Source organism: Scyliorhinus torazame, chromosome 8 (assembly GCF_047496885.1).
Source record: "Scyliorhinus torazame isolate Kashiwa2021f chromosome 8, sScyTor2.1, whole genome shotgun sequence".
NCBI classification, from domain to species: domain Eukaryota; kingdom Metazoa; phylum Chordata; class Chondrichthyes; order Carcharhiniformes; family Scyliorhinidae; genus Scyliorhinus; species Scyliorhinus torazame.
The window spans coordinates 26615474-26635077 of record NC_092714.1 but is presented as its reverse complement, the minus strand read 5'-3'; the positions used below and the strand labels follow the sequence as shown (position 1 = coordinate 26635077).

General features: G+C 51.9%; 1 protein-coding gene across 2 annotated transcripts in view; it reads right to left on the bottom strand.

The window, feature by feature from the left end:
- The window catches only part of LOC140427700 (cell adhesion molecule DSCAM), an 854163-nt gene that overhangs the window by 705540 nt on the left and 129019 nt on the right, over positions 1-19604 (bottom strand). The gene's annotated exons all lie outside the window — the stretch shown is intronic.

Here is a 19604-nt window from a genome sequence, read left to right as displayed (position 1 = left end):
AGTCCCTTAAGTGACCATTAAGTGGACATTTAAGGGACTTATTGGGAAAAAGGCATCCAATCTCTATTTTCAGACTGGCGGATGCTAGATAACTCAGGGTGGGAAATAGAAAAATTCACATCCTCGATCCCGGGCAGAAAGGGCTCCCTCCCTTCATGGTCGGATAACTTTGGACTTCCCCACCAGCCACCTGAGCCTATCCCCCTATAACCCAATCACTCCCCTCACAATCCCACCAAGGCATCCCCAACCCTCCCCTTCCCAGGCCCCTACCACATACCTCCTCATCATCTCCCTGCTTTGGGTCCCAGGTATGCCGCTGCAGTGCCTCTTCCGACCACTGCAGCACTGTGCCTGGATGGGCTGGAGAGCTGTCAGCCAATCTGTTTGGCCAACAGCTCTCCAAGGCTGAACTTCCCTCCAAGGGCAGCTAGAAGTCCCGTCAGCTGCCAATCAACGCTTATTTGAGCGTAAAATGGCAGCGGGTAGGTCAGAGCCGGCGACAATGTGTTCCCCCCCCCCCCCCCCCCCCCCACCCCACCCCTCGACTCTCCGGATGGGGAGGATTGAGCCCCTGGCACCTGAAAAATTCAGGCCCGTATCACCATGCTCAGTGGCATAGATCTTATCCTTCCCAAGGGTATGCACTACTCTGTCAGAGGTGCTGTCTTTTGAATGATACATTAAGCCAAGACCCCAGTTCCCATCTCAGGTGGTAGCAAAAGGCCTGGTGGCAATACTTTGGAGGGAAGTTCTCCATGACATCCCTGGAAAATATTTATGAGTCACTGAAACATATGGGAAATTGCTGTGTCCAATCTGGCGACGGCATTTCTTACAACGGTGACCACATTGGCTACAAAGTGGTTGGCGCCCTTCCTGAGGAAATGAAGGGCACTATTGTAAAGGCAAGCTTTAATCCAACATCCACACACATTCAGTGACCAGCAGGTGTCACTGGATAGCGATCAGGATCGGGATCACAAGCTGATTGCTTTTTCCCCTCTCCCGCAGCCGGGAATATTAAGGCTGTTTACAAAGCTGTCTCTACCGAGACTGTGATGAATGGTTACTGTGTTACTGTACCCTTATCATCATGTAAGGTGATGTCCCCTTTAAGACCGGGCTTGGAACCCTGGGGGACTCTGCCCACCAGGGAGTCGTATATAAGGGGCCGCTCTGTAGGCGCCACCCAGTAAGCACCCGTCTCGTCATCAGGCTAGTTCTCAGCTTATTAAAGCCTTTGTTTACCGTTCTACTCTCTTGCGTTGTTATTGAGGGTACTACAATTTAATAATGAACTACGTTAGGATGGACGCAGGTCTCAAGCCAGAGAAGCTCAACCTGGAAGCACGGACACCGGAGGCAAAATAAATTTTTAAGTACTGGCTCCGCTGCTTCGAGGCCTACCTGGACTCCTCGGAGACTCCCGTCCGAGGGCCACGCAAGCTGCGCCTACTCCACGCCCGGGTGAGTCACAGAATCTCCACCACGATCGAGAAGGCAACTACTTACGACAAGGCAGTCGAGATCCTCTGCAAGCCGTTCGTCAAACCCAACAATCTAGGCACGTAGCCCGCGGACCCTGCGAGCCCCCTTCGGACTTCCCCAGACTCGGCAACGCTACGGGCCTGCGGCGCGCGGCGATCCGCCCAGACCGGAGGCACACCATGCTATTTCTGTGGGCGCTGTCCACGCTGCCCAGCCTGCTCCGCCATCTGCAGCGACTGCGGGAAGAAGGGGCATTTCGCGAGGGCCTGCCTGGCCAGGCCCAAGGCCCAGAAACAAAAAGATCATCAGGTCTGAAAATCAGGCTCACAGGACTGCAGACTCACAACGCGGCTACGTACCGACCGGACACGCCTCCTTCTGAAGAGTCATCTGCCTCGTGCGAATCATGAGGGTGGCCAACTTGGCGGCGGCCATCTTCTCGACCCAACACGTGCGACCGACGGCGGCGGCCATTTTGTGAATCCGACTTGGCTGAGGATTCGGACTACCCGCAACTCGGAGCGATCACCCTCGACCAAACGCAGCCAAAGCAACTGCAGAATTCCATGATGTTCAGCGTGGTTTAAGGTGTACAATCCCCACCTGAGAACTGAGAGAGGCCCATTCAGCCCTCACAATGGCAGCCATGGGTCGGAAAGCCAAACCATAAACCACTTAATCCACACCATGAAAGATCTTCAACAGGACTTTGATGGTGCACAGCTTCATTTGCCCCTTGACTTAATTTTACAACAAGTTTCCATTTTCAAAAGCCCCAGATATGTTCAGCATGGTTAATAGACCACGAGAGAGGAAGACAATATTTCTCTCAACCTTAGCCTTTGATGTCCCTATTTGTAATCCATCCGTTCAGTTAATAGACACACTGTCGACAGCTGTTCAGATCTTTTATGCTCTCAGTACCTTATTCCACCACCCCCCCCCCAACACACACACGTACACAGCCACCATCCTTCCCTCCCCCCACCAACAGCATTACAGGCTACACACCTGGACTTGCCTATTCTAATCTGTCTTTTACATGTACCAAGGCAAGAAGCTATGGAGACCCCAAGATCACCCCTCCTGAGGGCCTCTAGGCTCCAGACTCACGTCACATTGAAGTTCTTGTGCTTTCTAGATTAAAACGCTTGCAGGTACAGTTCTGTTTTTTGCCCTACCTTACCCCAGCTGTCCAATGCATCAGGGTTTCGCATTTCCAACAAGCCTCAAAGAATAATTCAAATAACATTTTAAATTAAAAATGACGAAAGCGCGCAGTGTATTTTCAGAGGAATCTGCTTGACAAAGGTTAAAAACACACTCTGGCTGAGACCAGCTGATGCCAAGTTGAGTTAGACATGCAGAACATGATATCAGTCCTATTGTCAACAGGGTGAACTTTCCACTGTTGTGACTCTGTGTGTTTGTGGATGACATCATCTGTTCTCACAAAAGGAAACCCAAGAACTAGGCTACCGCAGTGTCAAATAATCACAGAACGTAGGGGACCAGGGACAGTCACAAATGTCGTCCCTTTCAAGTGCCGGTTACACGTCCAGTTTGGCATTAACTGTAAAGCAGAAAAGCAGGCCAGCGACCTGGCTGCAGATTGCCCTGAAGTCAAAGGTGCAAGGACATTCAGGCAGCCCACACCACCTGGCTTTCGCCCTCGCTGCAGGCAACATTCCTCCAGTCAGCACTGAACTTTGTTGCCCATCGTTTGGAGGAAACTTAACATTTCAAACTCCACTTTCTCAAAATTAACAATTAAACTTGAATTCAGGAAGCCAGTGAGCTGAGTGAGGATGCATTGTGCACCCCATCAACCCCATTGTCACCAGATAAAGAGCTAATCTCATCCTGCCTCGAAGTCCTTTACATGCAAGTGGCGGCCATTTTAAACATACCGATATCCCACAATGCATTGCGTTGAATCAGCAGGACGTCTATTCTTCAGGTACGAGTCATATGTCTGTCAGAAATGGTGGGCAGAGCTCTTTTCTTCTTTGGCATGGACAAAGCAATAAAACTTGGAAATGACTGACACTGGTCTGAACTGGAGTTCCATTTTAGTGTATATACGGCCAGTTCAGACCAGAACCAGCCATTTTCAAGTTTTACAGGTCTTCCTTCTCGGTAATGGGATCTTGAAAATCCATGCAAGCCACTGGAACAGGCAAGCCCTAATTTCAACATTTCACTTGAAGGACAGCAGCTCTGAAACTGCGACACTCCATCAATGTTGCATTGGAGCATCCTAAATGAGCCATTCTGCCGCAAGAAGTGACACGGGGATTGATAGAGTAACTCAGGCCTGCTAATCCCATGTCACTGACAGCATATACCTTCTTTTTATATTTGTTGATGGGATGTGACTGTCACTGATTTGGCCATTTATTACCCTTCCCTAAATGCCCTTGAGAAGGAGGTGGAGAGCCACCTTCTTAAACCGCTGCAACCAATGTGGTGTAGGTACACCCACCGTGCGGTTAGGGAGGGAGTTCTAGGACTGACCCAGCTACTTCCCATCCTTCTAAAAATAATGTCAAAGAATATTGCACTATTGCTACATAATGAGGAGACAATGGAGAATTCCAAATAGTTCCCTCTAGGGAGTTGGAGGTCTGACATGCTGAATCTCTGTCAGGATGTGAAGGGAGCAGTGGAGGACTTTAAAAATATTTTTGTGGTGCAGCAGCAATGCACGTGGTATTTTTCTCTAACAGGATGCTGCCTTCAAGCCCAAATGACATTCTGCCTATCACACAATTCGTAATGTGGTATATAAATTTCAACGCTGATGTGATGCCAGGTATGTAAGCCATAAACCCTGATAATTGGCAGATTGTATCAAACAGCAGGTCCCTTCGGCTGTTCACAACAGGCAAAGCTGACTGTACCCAATCAACCTGTGCTTGCAACACTCAAAATTTAGTGTCCAACATTAGAGGTGATTCCACGATTGGATAGCATTTGCTAAATAGTACTGATTGTGCTAAGAATTACACTGGCAACCAATTTAAGATGATCACTTGGGCTTGCAGTGTCGCTCACGTACACGTGCTGGAAGCTACATATATTCACACTCTTCGCAGGCGGATGGAGCATGCCCCATGCATTGCGAGTTCCCAATTAAACAAAAGCATAGGGGACAGCCGTTCCCTGGTTCATTCCTCATGGCAGTGCCTTGACCAATGAGAGTCGACCTCCCTAGTTTGAATTCAAATAAAAGCTCGGCAGCTAACTGTTCCCTGGTGCATTCCCCAAGGCAACACCTCTACCAATCAGAAGCTACTTGCGAACCAATCAGCACTCTCTTCTCATGCAGTATAAATTATTGTTCCCTTTACAATTGGCATTCTTGAGTGCTGATGAATGCAAGACAAAAGGTTTTGACAGCCTGTCCTGCTTTGCAGCTGTCTCGCTTTGCAGCAATATTCAAGTTCTGTGCTAGCAAACGACTGTTAAAAAAAAAAAAAAATTCCAGTAAAGCATTTCTTCGAAGACCGAAAAAGAAGAAAAGTTTATTGTGAATATCAAAACATTATATTGAAAATACCTGTCCTATCCATGCCCTGGAGAAGGGACACAGAAGTAGTTTGTGAATCTTCCCTAAGGTACTGTGGACAATAAGATCGAGAAAGAAAATAAGATTCATACTTATTTTGCAGCTATCTTTTTCAGTCAGTACGCAAGCTTCGTCAATCCTTGCACTGACTTTCCACATTACAATGACGTGAAATGAGGAATCCAGGATTTGTTTCCGAGTGTAAAATCCACTCGGAGTCAAAAATAACCTCAGAACAAAATCACATTTTCCACTGGTGACCGGAATGAAACGCTGGGGAAGAGGTCACAGGTTTGTAGGTCGTTGGTTAAAAAGTCGGAGGTGAGATGAGAAGAAATCATTTCATGCAGAGATTTATAATGATCTGGAAAGCAATGTCTGGAAGGATAGTGGAAGCAGATGTAATCATAGCTTTCACAATTAAGGACATTGGAAACATAATAGTGTGATGATTGGAAGATGTTAGGAAACTTGGATTATAAATGTAGTGGGCAATTTAAGGGTTAAAAGCCTGGAGTTAGAATGGATTTGTTTAAAAATAGTTCTGTTCCACAGGGCCCGAGTGGTTTGAGCAGCCAGCAGGTAAAATTGACGAAGGAATGTGTTTTTCAGCCTAAACCGATGCATAGTGGTTTGTCAGGGAAAGTCACCTGGGGAGGTAATGTGCTTTGCAGCCGTAGGAGAAACTTTGTTTTTCAGCTTGTTGAGATGATGTCATTGCTGGGTGGAGTCAAGGAAGGCAGAGAGATGCATTCTTTTGTGAAGCTATGGAGAGAGGCAGTTTTTGGAGAAAACTGCAGAGAGAGAGTTGCCTTTGAGAAACTTTTGGAAGTGAAGTATGATCTGGCAACCCCACTGTTTTATACCACAGATAAAGGCAGTTTTCTTTCCCAGTAGGAAAGGGAAAAAGGAGTAATAATATTTTTAAGCAGAGCAGTCTCGTTTGAAGACAAGTAAGAGGCTGAAACAACCTAGTTGAAGCAGTCATTTGAAGATATTCAGCCAGAGTCTGAAGGGGTTCTAAAAAGAGCCAGAATCTGTTCTGTAATGCAAGTATTGCTGCATGCCATGCTGGTTTAAGCTGGATTGAGAGCTGTATGTTAATTTTATTGTTGTTTAATGGAAAATTGTATAGTTGTGTTAAGGGGACATTGTAAACTGTTCATTTTCAGCTGTGAAGTTAAAAGGTTAATGCTGTATTTATAGCAAAGTTTTGTTTTAGAAATACCAAAGCCCTATTTGTTCATGCAACCACTCCTGGAGCGAATCAGTCTTTCTGCGCAGTCTAAACATAAACTAAGATACTGGAGATTTGGCCCAGTATCCTAGCCAGTGTTGGGGTCTAGTCTGGGATCATAATAATAGTCAACTTGCATTTATATGGCACCTTTAATGTCATAAAATGTCCCAAGGCACTTCACAGAGTATTATCAAATAAAACGTGACATCAAGCCACATAATACACTTGAACAGATTCACATCGGCAATGAGGAAAAGGTAGGGGAATGGGATTAATCTTTCAATGAGCCAGCACAGACAAAATGGGCCAAATAGCCTCCTTCAGCGAGATTTTATGTTTCTAAGGTGCCCAGTTTTCCCTGTGCTTTATAAGTTAAACATTGCTGGGTGCCTGGTCCTCATGCTGGGTGTGTGTTCAGGAGAATTAGCTGCCATGTGTCGGTATTTCTTGGCTTTCTGGTAATTCACTTTAACCGCTAGGCAAATCAGGAGTATGGCAAAGTAATTGCACCAATCTCCTTTTCCATCCATTTGATTGGCACCGTTAATTCCTGAGATACCATAGCATTCCAGATAGAATACGGGATAATGGGTGCAGCAGTAAGAATGTGAAAAAGCCAGTAAATCAAACTTGTCTCCTGGAAACATAACACATAGAAAACAGGAGTGGAGGTCGGCCAATCAGCCCCTCGAGCCTGCTCCGCCATTCAATATGACCATGGCTGATCGAAGCCATGCCTCCACGCTCTCACCATATCCCTTGGCACCTGTCCTGTTCAGAAATCTTATCTATTTCCTTCTTAAATACATTTAGTGACTTGGCCTCCACAGCCTTCTGTAGTAGAGAATTCCCCACTCTCTGAGCGAAGAAACCTCTCCTCCCCTAAGTCCAAAATGGCCAACCCCGTATCCTGAAACTCTGACCTCTTGTTCTAGGCCCCCAGCTCTGTCAGAATTTCATGGCCGGGATTCTCCCTTCTGGGGACTAAGTCCGCACGGCAGCGGGAAAACTGGCAGCAACGGCTCTGGCATCAACGGCCCCCCCAAGGTGAGGAATTCTCACCTTTCGAGGGGGCTCGGTGGACGCCGGAGGGTTTGGCGCCACTCCAGCTGGCTCCGATGGGCCGGCGCGAGTTCGCGCGTGCGCGGAACGGCCGGCGTGATCTTGCACATGCGCGGACCGGAAGGCGTATTTCCGTGCATGCGCAGGGGTTCACTCCTCCGCGCCGGATCCCGGGCAATATGGCGGAGCCTTACAGGGGCCTGGCGCGGAGGAAAGAAGGCCCTCACGGGAATAGCCCGCTCGCAGGATTGGTAGACCCCGATCCCAGGCCAGGCCACCGTGGGGGTCCCCCCCCGGGGTCGGTTCCCCCCCCGGGACCCCCCTCACACCGCCCTCGCACACTGACCTGCAGGTAGTGAGTGATTCACGCCGGCGGGACTGGCCAAAACTGGACAGCCGCTCGGCCCATCGGGGCCCGGAGCATCGTAGGGGGGCTGCTGTCAATGGCCCCCGGCCGGCATGGCGGGAATCCCGCCGTCGCCCGAAAAATGGCGCCGGAGAATACGGCAGCCGGTGTCGGGGTGGGATTCACGCCTCCCCCCGGGGATTCTCCGACCCGGTGGGGGGGTCAGAGAATCCCGGCCCCTATGTTTCAATGAAATGTTGCTGTCCTGTTCTGAAGGAAAACACGCGATAGATTAGTTGCGAATATCCCCTGGAGATTTAACGTGATAATGAGTACCTTAATTCCCGACCAAGTTGCTTCAAAAAAAATGAAGCGATGTACTTTTTTCAAAATGCAAACTGCATTACGTGGAGCAACAATCTGGGGCGAGATTCTCCGACCCCCCGGCGGGTCGGAGAATCGCCGGGTGCTGGCGTGAATCCCGCCCCCGCCGGTTGCCGAATTCTCCAGCACCGGATTTCGGCGGGGGCGGGAATCGCGCCGCGCCGGTTGGTGGGCTCCCCCCCCCCCCCCCGCGATTCTCCGGCCCGGATGGGCCGAAGTCCTGCTGCTAAAATGCCTGTCCTGCCAGAGTAGATTAAACCACCTACCTTACCGGCAGGACAAGGCGGCGCGGGCGGGCTCCGGGGTCCGGGGGGGGGGGGGCGCGGGGCGATCTGGCCCCGGGGGGTGCCCCCACGGTGGCCTGGCCCGCGATCGGGGCCCACCAATCCACGGGAGGGCCTGTGCCGTGGGGGCACTCTTTTCCTTCCGCCTTCGCCACGGTCTCCACCATGGCGGAGGCGGAAGAGACTCCCTCCACTGCGCATGCGCGGGAATGCCGTCAGCGGCCGCTAAAGCTCCCGCGCATGCGCTGCCCAGAGATGTCATTTCCGCGCCAGCTGGCGGGGCACCAAAGGCCTTTTCCGCCAGCTGGCGGGACGGAAATTAGTCCGGCGCGGGCCTAGCCCCTTAAGGTTGGGGCTTGGCCCCCCAAGATGCGGAGCATTCCGCACCTTTGGGGCGGCGCGATGCCCGACTGATTTGCGCCGTTTTGGGAGACAGTCGGCAGACATCGTGCTGATACCGGAGAATTTCGCCCCGGATTTCATTCTAGAAAGAGTAAGGGTGAGAAACTGTCTGGGAGAGAGAAGTGCAGTCAACATATAGAGAAGTCATACTGCTGAGTGACTAGCGTAATCCAACCATTCCATTTTTGTCTCGAACATCTTACTCTCTGGACAGTTAAGAGAACTGAAAAAGACTGGAAATATATATATCACCTTGGAGATACGAGTAGGTAACTGTAAACCTAACAGAATCCTAAAGATTGAACTGCAGTTACAAAACTGGATCAATCATCCTGAAACCAAACACAGGCTATTTTTAATAAGGTGGGCCTTTCCTGGTCAGAATCCTCTGAATTGAAGTCTGTCCTTCAGTAACACTGTACAAGGCCTCTCCCCAAAGGAGATCTCTGATAGGCTCAAGGAACTTCCAGAGGCAAGTAACCAGTTGAAAAACAGCTGACGTAATATAAAAATAAATATATTTCCTTTCTGAGACACAGCGTAACATCGAAAAATCCATTTCATCAGTTTTTTGAGGCTACATCAATCTCTGGAGCTGGCCATTCTTATTGTTTCATTTCACGTAATTTCAGGTACCATCAGGAGGAAGGGGATTTTATAAGTAATTCTGTGCCTGCAATGTTTGTTTAATGGAATATCGTTAAACCCTGTTTCGCAGACTGCTGAGAAATTCCATCTCCAGCCCCTGGCACAGAACTTGCTCACTCTATTGTGTGAAAAAAAACTCGTACATTCCTGTGGCGCCTTCAAAACCCATTGCCTTCCTACTCTTACAACCAGTGAAGCAAGTGTAATTGCTACTGTGATGTGGGGGGAAAGGAAGCAGTCAATTTGCGCACAGCAAGCTCCCACAAACGACAACAAGTTAAATAACCGGGATGAGGGATTAATGTTGGCCAGGGCACCGGGGAGAGACTTCACCGTCAGCGCAAAAAACAAACTGGGCCATGGGAGAATTTCAGATGACGCCATCAGCTGCAGCTTCAGGTTTATAAACATCAGGTGATCTCTGAGCGGGTGGAAGAATCCGGCAACGCATCTGCAAATAAAGTGGCCGCACATCTGATGTCCTCAGAGGAAAGAAAGTCAGTGTTTGTGAGCAGACGTGGCATCCCTGTGCAGCAGCGAGCGATCCCAGTGTGGCATGGGCGAACGTCTGTGAGGATTCTCCTGTTCGTCGCCCATTACTTCAATTGCAGAGCCATGGAAACTGCGGGAAGCTAGCACGATCGGCATTGAGACAAATTGTTTTGACATTTCTGCAGCTCTTTTGTCAAGAGCGGTAGAGTAGGAAATCAATGCAGAATTCCCCCCCCCCCCCTTCCCGTAGTACTGGGTTGCAGAGCCTCGTTCTGCAGGAATTAAATGTTGATCTCCAGAGTACTGCTGCATGCAATGGAGGGGGAAAATCCAAGGGGAATTATATTCCTTGGATATGTTTGTTTATTAACTATAAGAATATTGGGATGTGTGCAAGTAGTTGGAGGTGAGAGCATATGGGTGCGATTTCACGGAAACATTTTGAAGTGTCATTTTGGGGGCAAATGGCAGGGTATTTTTCGACGGTTGCGTTGGCGAGATCGTGGCCCAAATTTAACAGCACTTAGTACCAGAAATGAGCCTACACGAGCCTGTCGCCATTGCTCGCTCCCTCGCCATCTGATTCACGAGACTCGCATCTCAGCATCTTGCCACCAACAAGGAGGAGCTGCTTTTAAAGGCTTCCTCACCACTCACTCCCAGCCAACACACAATCACGGCAGCTGCAGACCTCCTTCTCACTTTGGGGTTGGCAAGCTGGACAGGCTTCTCGACGCTGTGAATGCGAGGCGGGAAATCCTCTTCCCCCAAGGAGATCTTTGTGCTTGCTCCTCAGCACCCCCTGGCACCCAGCCGCGTGACCCCTTCATGTCCAGTTGCAGTGCCCACACATGCCATCTACCATAGACCCACCTAATCCATCTGGGGCGCAGCTCACAAAGCCCGCTCGTTTGTGCCTACAGGTGAAGATAGCAGCCCATAATAAGCAGAAAAGGACCAAAATGGGGGGGGGCAGAGCACCAGAGATCTGAGTTCTCACCTTCATATGAGGAACGGGCCCTGCAGATCGCTAGGTCGACCGAGTAGAGAGCAGTCACCGACAGCGAGGTTGACCTGTGCCAGAGAGGTGAGGATCCACTATCCCTTCACCCAGATGACCTGCCTCAACTGAGTTGTTCATGTCAGACAAAATGATCCTTCCTCTCACTGACCACATGTCCATTGTCTCGCAGGATCTCCATCTGATTGGGCTGGGCCATTCAGAGTCGTACCCCTCCCTCGCCACCCAACAAGGAGAGCTACAAGGAGACGACCATCAAGGTGTCACGGTTATCACCCGCACCTCCCATCAGTACAGAGGCACACACTCGATTGGAGACCTTAATGAACAGGCCTCTGGGGCGCAATCTGGTGAACACCACACAGTTATTGAGGCACATCAGGTGGAGGCAGGAATATCCAACGGAGTCAGCCGTCGGTGGCCTTATCCCCCAAGTACCAATCCGTCATAGAACATAGAACATAGAACATAGAAAATACAGCACAGAACAGGCCCTTCGGCCCACGATGTTGTGCCGAACCTTTGTCCTAGATTAATCATAGATTATCATTGAATTTACAGTGCAGAAGGAGGCCATTCGGCCCCCTGAGTCTGCACCGGCTTTTGGAAAGAGCACCCCACCCAAACTCAACACCTCCACCCAACACCAAGGGCAATTTTGGACACTAAGGGCAATTTATCATGGTCAATCCACCTACCCTGCACATCTTTGGACTGTGGGAGGAAACCGGAGCACCCGGAGGAAACCCACGCAGACACGGGGAGGACGTGCAGACTCCGCACAGACAGTGACCCAAGCCGGAATCGAACCTGGGACCCTGGAGCTGTGAAGCAATTGTGCTATCCACAATGCTACCGTGCTGCCCTTAAGAACAAATAAATCTACACTATATCATTTTACCGTAATCCATGTACCTATCCAATAGCTGCTTGAAGGTCCCTAATGTTTCTGACTCAACTACTTCCACAGGCAGTGCATTCCATGCCCCCACTACTCTCTGGGTAAAGAACCTACCTCTGATATCCCTCCTATATCATCCTGGGGTGGTCCTCAAAGACACCGGGGATATACAAGTGTCCCCAGATGTAGCTATCATGCACGCTCCCTGGTAAGCATGCATGATCAGGAGGTGGTGGTCACACGAGTTAAACATTCAGGGAGTGGAACCCCTTCCTGTTAATAAAGGCACTCCCTGATGCCCCGATGAGCGCAAAGTGACATGCTTGCCATCAATTACCCCCTCGACCTGGGACATTTCGGCAAAGGCGGAAAATCCTGCTGCCCGCGCATCTTGGTGGGCTTGATCCAGCTCAAAGTTTATGTAATCAGCTGCCCGGGCATACAGGGCATCCGTGACCTCACAGATGCGCTTGTGGCTGTAGCTTGTGCAATGCCAGCAACGTCCCCGCTTGAGGTTGCATAGATGTTCAGGGCTGCAGTAACCTTCACGGCTATCGGGAGCGGGTATCCTCCGTACCGGGACCGTCAAATCCCCCAAGCTCCCCCATCCTTACGTGTCCGCCTTCTCTCAGAGTGCCATCCACCGAGCTAGTTCTGCTGAAGAACTTCGCTCTGCACACTCACCCAGGCCACAGCAGGAGTCCCTAGACCCCAGACCCCTGCTGGTAACATTAGGGGGATCCTGCACACATGCCCTCCCCTGATCCACACACTCACACGTTGGTCACGAGGATATCCCCAGTGCTGAAGCCCAGCTCCTGAGTGTTTGAGTGTTGGTTGCTGCCTCTATGGTGCTGACGCTTATAGAGTTCAGGCAAATTGTTTAGGCTTCAAGGTTTGATTGAAATGCAATAATCATCGTCTGAGACATGGCACGTGTACCCACGAGAAGCCACTTGGGAATATTTTGTTTATTAAACGGTCAACAGTAACAAATATTTGAAAATCAACCCCGTAACGTTCCACATATCACACTAACCATTAAACAACAGGGAAATATCACTGTCCCATTTTGATACTAATCTGAAGCTATATCAGCCCATATTCACAAAAAGAAACAAACACAGTATGTCCAGAACTTTGTCGTAGAAATGATCTGTCCATCAATGTGTGACTTGTTGCACATATCAGAGCCATTCTCCGCCCATGAGTCGCACACGGCCCAATCTCACCGGAGCCAAATCCTGGCATCCACATATTCCACTGGCGCTCAAGCTGCAGTTGAACATCCAGCGTGTTTAACCCACGGTGACGCGCCAGTTACATCCAGCACTCACCACACCGGTAACAAGAGCATCAGCAATCTGTGAAAGCATTTCTTCAACGGGCGTCATCAGGTGGCCCATTTGGACCAACGTCGCGCACCAGGTCCCGCAGCCGTCTTGGTGCTTCAAACCTTCTGAACACATCCATCCTCCTGAGCCCGGTGTTCCAGGACCCAGGGATCTTCGAAAAAATTGTTCTTCCTTCTAGCTACAGAAAAGGAAGGAAACAGCAACAGCAGTCTCCAGGCATCTGCATCCACCAGCAGGAGCAAGGCTAATTCCATATTAGCAATAGCCTACAGCTGTGAAGCCTGAGGCTGCTCACAGTCAAAGGGAGTTAAAGTGGCCTTCAGCATAGAACCAGGACTAGAGCTCTGTCCTTAAAGATTTTGGGAGGACAGACAGGCCGCAGCTTTAGTTGCCCCTGTTGTGGGTATCCACAATATTTAAAGATGGCGAGAAGGCCTCACGGAAGCAAGGCCCCTCACCCCCCACCACCCTCACGGCCCGGGGTAACACCTGGAACGACCTGGAACGCTTCAGCCCCCTACCAAGCCCAACACCCCTGAAGGGTCCTCCCCACCCGGCTCCCCCTCCCCTCGCCCCCGCCCCGAGCATTGGAGCAGCCGCTCCAGTGATCTTGAGCTGCATGCCGGAAAATGGAAATGGCTGCTCACCGCCTCAGTTCCCATCGGCAGCCAGCTTCCCCTTTTTTAAAAAGGAGTACTAAACGACACCAGGCGTGATTACTCGCTGGGGAGCCGGTTAATTCCCGGAAGCCGTTACATTCGACTTCAATCTTGCGAATAAGATGGAAATTAATGCAAATGAGGTTTAACGGTATGCTCCCTATATTTGGGCGTGATCCGGAAATCGCCATCGGGAACTTGCCAGTTAAATAGCAAACTGATTCGCGCCTGGTGCTAATCTCGCTTTTGGCCTTTCCCGCTATTTAAGCGGCGTGTCCAGAACTGTTCCGGGCACAACGTGGTGGTTAAACCACGGCCTATGTAACATAACCTCCAGGAATGCTCCCAGCAAGAGTTAGCAACTTGGCCTTGCGGTAAATGGTTTGCTTCAAAGGACACGGAGTGCTGGTGGGCAGGGGGGGAACGTGTGGCGGGACAAGGGGCAGTTGATTAGAAGATAATTCATCAACTTGACCAAGCGGCTTTGCAGCTGAATCCAAATTAATCCATTAAAGACAATAAGGAACTCAATGCGAAAATGGAAAAAAAAGTGTACCTTTCCGTAGGCCCAATCCAGTCCTCTGAAGGTCGGACCCCCCACCACCTCTTGGTGTGGGAGAATACCAATCTCAGTTTTACTGCCTCTGTTTTATTGTGCCTCCTCCCTTATAATTCCAACCCCCCTGAATTTTCACCCAATGATTTTTTTCAAAAGACTGCTCTATATCTGTACCAATGTGTGACATTTTGAAGTGTAGAGTCCGGAGGGTGATCAACTCAATGGTTTTGCTGCTCGATAAGGTAGATGTTTGCAACTGTATACCAGTCGCTATTGCCTTACTTCCACCATCGAGTGAATGACTATCAGCTCTAGGAATTAATCACCTACAGTCGTTTACAACTCAGACAGACCATCATCTCTTGCAACCAAAGAAGTGCAACAACAACTTAGATTTAAATAACACCCGATTTGAACGGCAGCCCGTCCACTTAAATATTCGCTCCACCCACCACCGAGGCATACTGTCAGCATTGTGCGCCATCAAAAGGTGAACTGCAGCAACCCACCAAGGCTGCTTTAAAAGCACCTTCCAAATCCACAATCTCAACCAGCAAGGTGGACAGGCTGCATGAGGACACCACCACTTCAAGTTACATGCTAGCCTTTCCTGGAAATATAAAGCTGTTCCTTAACTGTGGCTGGGTCAAAATCCTGGAACTCCTTCCCTCTAATAGCACGCTGAGTGATCAAGAAGCTAACCACCTCCTTCTCGAGGGAAATCAGGAATGGGCAATAAATGCTGGCCCTCCCAGCATCACTTACAGCCCAGGAAAGAAAAAGAAAAAAACATCCCAAACGCTTCACAGGAACGCAATCAGATGACGATTGCCAATGAGCCAAAGAAGGGGACATTAGGATCGGTCACCAACAGTCTCTCTAAAAAAGACTTTAGGTGCACCTTAAAAGTGGGAGGGAGAGGCAAAGAGGGAATTCCAGAGCTCAAGGCCTCAATGAATGAAGGTACAGCCGCCAATAGTAGGTCGAAAGAAGTGGGAGAGGCACAAGAAAGCCAGAGTTGAAAAAAATGCAGATTTTGCAGAGGATTGCAGGGATGGAGGAGATTGCAAGCAACAGGGAAGGGTGAGGACATGGAGAGATCGGAACACAAGGATGAGAATTATAAAATACAGGCATTGGACAACTGGGAACCACTGTAGGCCAGTGGGTGCAGGAAAGAAATAATATTACAGAGAATTCTCTCCAAAATATTTGTGTGAACTACCAGCCATAAAATAAAATGTTGCAATATATATATATAAGAAGATGCTATAAGCAGGCAACAGAGAAAGCAAGAATCCTAAGGGGAAGGTTATGTTTTGCTTTTGGACATACTGTACACATTACATTGATGTGAATTTGTTGAGATTTAATGAAGGCAACACATTTTTTAACTTGCATCTTTTGCCTGGGGTGGTCAACAATTAGTTGAGCAAAGCAGCTCTTTAAATTGCCCTCAAGTGTTTGGCAGACAGTGTTGTAAGAATTGGCAGAGTTCAGTGGGCACAAAAAAAAGTATAATCTGTTCAAATAGCAAATTCAGGAACTACGCCAGGAAACGGACTCAATATTGAGTCTTTGCCCAAGTTTCAAGTATTCCGTGTAACGTGTTCTTCCTCCTCCATGCACCTTGGTGTTGGAACAAATACCCCATCTACACATTGTCCTTCCCAAGCAGTTCTTCCCAAGTTCCAAAAGTATCCACCACAGATTTTCTTGATCTCACTCTGTTAAGACAAATTACCCCTATCAACCCCATACAATTCTGGGGCAAAATTCTACGTTATCGGCGGAAAGTCCGCCGATCGGCGCAAAAAACGGTGCAAATCCGACTTGCGTCACGTCGGAAAAATGGGTCGATAGTCTCCGGCCCGAAATGGGCTAGCAGCGACGTAACGGGATCCGCGCTTGCGCAGTGGTTCACGCCGTGCAGCGTCATACACGCTGCACGGCGTGACGGCTCATAAGGCCGCGCTGCTCCCCCCCACCCGACCGGAACACCCGACCGCAACACCCGACTGGATGGCTGGCCGTCGCTCAGCCCCGAGGTTCGGGTCACGCGATGTGGAGGCGCTCCTGGACGCGGTGGAGCAGAGGAGGGACGCCCTGTATCCCGGGCACGGCCGCAGAGTTGCCCCACGCCACAGCCGGCGTCTGTGGAGGGAAGTGGCAGAGGCCGACACCGCTGTGGCCCTGACACCACGGACAGGCACCCAGTGCCACAAGAAGGTGAACGACCTCGTCAGAGCAGGCAGGGTGAGCCTCCCCCATATCCCCCCCTCCCCATATCCCCCCCTCCCCCGTATCCCCCCTCCCCCATATCCCCCCTCCCCCATATCCCCCCTCCCCCATATCCCCCCTCCCCATATCCCCCTCCCCATATCCCCCTCCCCATATCCCCCATATCCCCCCTCCCCCATATCCCCCCTCCCCCATATCCCCCCTCCCCCATATCCCCCCTCCCCATATCGCCCCTCCCCCATATCGCCCCTCCCCCATATCCCCCCTCCCCCATATCCCCCCTCCCCCATATCCCCCCTCCCCCATATCCCCCATATCCCCCTCCCCCATATCCCCCTCCCCCATATCCCCCTCCCCCATATCCCCCCTCCCCCATATCCCCCATATCCCCAAGTGAATCCAGCCCTAACCTTAACCTCTGCAATGCACGTGCAACCGATGGCGTGCATTCATATACCTGCCTAACACTGTTGCCTTTTACCCCTGTCCCCCCCCCCCCCACAGGAGAAGCACGCACACAACAATAGGGAGCATGTGAGGACTGGAGGAGGGCCCGCTGATGAGAGGCCACTGACTGTACACGAGGAAAGGGCCCTGGAACTGGCTGGAGGACCTGAGGACCGGGAGGTTGCTGATGCAGAGGTCGGGGGCGTACTAGCGAGTGAGCCACCGACAGCCCGTCCCCATATCCCCCCTCCCCTATATCCCCCTCCCCCATATCACCTGATCACTGCCTGATGTCTAACCATGCATGCTTCATTGTGTATCGCAGGACCAAATGTCCAGGCACCCATCCCCGCAGATGCAGACCGCCCGCAGGATGCCCCTCGGAGACCACAGGAGACAGAGAGACCCGCACCCTCCAGCATGCGACGCCCGCAGGATGCCCCTCGGAGACCACAGGAGACGGAGAGACCCGCACCCTCCAGCATGCGACGCCCGCAGGATGCCGCTCGGAGACCACGGGAGACGGAGAGACCCGGACCCTCCAGCATGCGACGCCCGCAGGATGCCCCTCAGAGACCATGGGAGACGGAGAGACCCGGACCCTCCAGCATGCGACGCCCGCAGGATGCCCCTCGCACACCACGGGAGACGGAGAGACCTGGAGCAACAGGGAGACGACACCCCCGTCACGTGCGGGAGCGACCACCCAGCGATGAGGGGGGCAGCCACAGGCCCCCGTCACATCCGGGCCAGGACACCACTACCCAGGACACCACTACCCAGGACACCACTACCCAGGACACCACTACCCAGGACACCACTACCCAGGACACCCCTACCCGGGACAGCACTACCCAGGACACCCCTACCCGGGACAGCACTACCCAGGAAGACGAAATACTGGACAGTGACTCAGAGTGGATGGGTGGAGACGAACCCCCACCCCAAAGTGCCATGGACTCAGAGTGGGACGAAGAGCACGACACAACGCCACTGCTGTCACCAACACCCTCCACCATCGCAGAAACACTCACCACGGTTGGGCACTTTAGTGATGAGGTGTCTGGTACACTCACTGGTGCGCACAACACAGCCGTCCCGGTACAGCAGGTGGAGGTAGGAGCAGCAGAGGGATCGGGCGGTTGGAGGGCAGCCCAGCCCAAGCGAACATCTGCCGCCCAGATGGATCCCGGGTTCCTGCAGTTACCACACCCACACATAGATCCGATGCAACCACCGACCCGGAGACGAGCGAAGAGGGTGACGGGCGGCTTGCGGCGGCTGCGGTCGCAGGTGGAGGAGTCCACCCGCGTCCAGGAGCTGGGAGTGGTGCCGGTCATGCGTGCCACCCAGGCTGACACCGCACGGGTGGCGTCCGCGGTGGAGGCAATGGGTGCGACGGTGTCAGACATGGGGAACGGTTTGCGAGGCCTGGGGCCTTCCGTGCAGGCGGCGTCTGTGGCCCAGGAAATGGCTGCCCTCTCACAGGAGGCCATGAGCCAGTGCCAGCGCCAGGTGGCAGAGGCGCTCAACGCCATAGCCCAGTCTCTGCAGGCCATGGCCCAGTCTCAGCAGGCCATGGCCCAGTCTCTGCAGGCCATCGCTGAGGGCATCGGCGCCAGTGGCCATGTGCGAGCCGGCGTCGCACTGTCACAGACAGGGTTTGCCAACCCCCTGGGCTCCATGGCTGCAAACCTGCAGACCCCTGTCGATACCAGCACGGGCCTCCAGGGCTGGCAGCGCCAGATGTCGGGGGGGCGTCGGATGGCCAGTCCGTTCGCATCCCCCACCCATGTAGAGGCCTGGGGGCCATCGGGCACCCCGAGGGAGGAGGAGGTGGTGTGGTCCGTCCCGGCTCCCTCTGTAGGGGAGGTCCCGGTACACCGCAACACCTCGGACTCCCCCCCCTTCCGTCCCAGGTGCATCGGGTGGGCAACGGGCAGGACAGGCTGGCAGCTCGCCATCCCAGTCGCCCGGGCCGCAGCCTGGCCCATCTAGGCCAGGACGCCCCAGGAAACGGCCGCCAAAGGGATCCAGTGTCAGAGGGCAGGAATCACAGGAGTCCACCTCCAGTTCTGCTGTACCGTCTGGGGAACCACGTAGACGTAGTCAAAGGGCCCGTAAGGCCAAACAATTAGACACTGAGTAAGTTGGCACGGGTGCAGGGCACAGATGAGTTTTAGGGGCTCGGGCACGTGCATGAACTCCTTTGGTTATTAAAGTCAATGCTACACCTACAGAAGCTGCCTTTGTGCTCTGTCCAAAGTGTGCGGGGGTGTCATGTACGTTGAGCGCAAGTGTGTGTGTGAGGGGTGGTCTTACCTCAGCCCCAGGTGAGTCTGCCCCCTTCCCCCTGGGCCGCCATCAACATCCCCCGGGCAGAGGACGGGACCGTGCGCTGCAGTGTCACAGCCGCATGCAGGGATGGTCCGGGTGGATGGTGGTACTGTGGCCATGGGTCAGACATAGTCCAACGATGTAGAGCCAGGAGCTCATCGCAG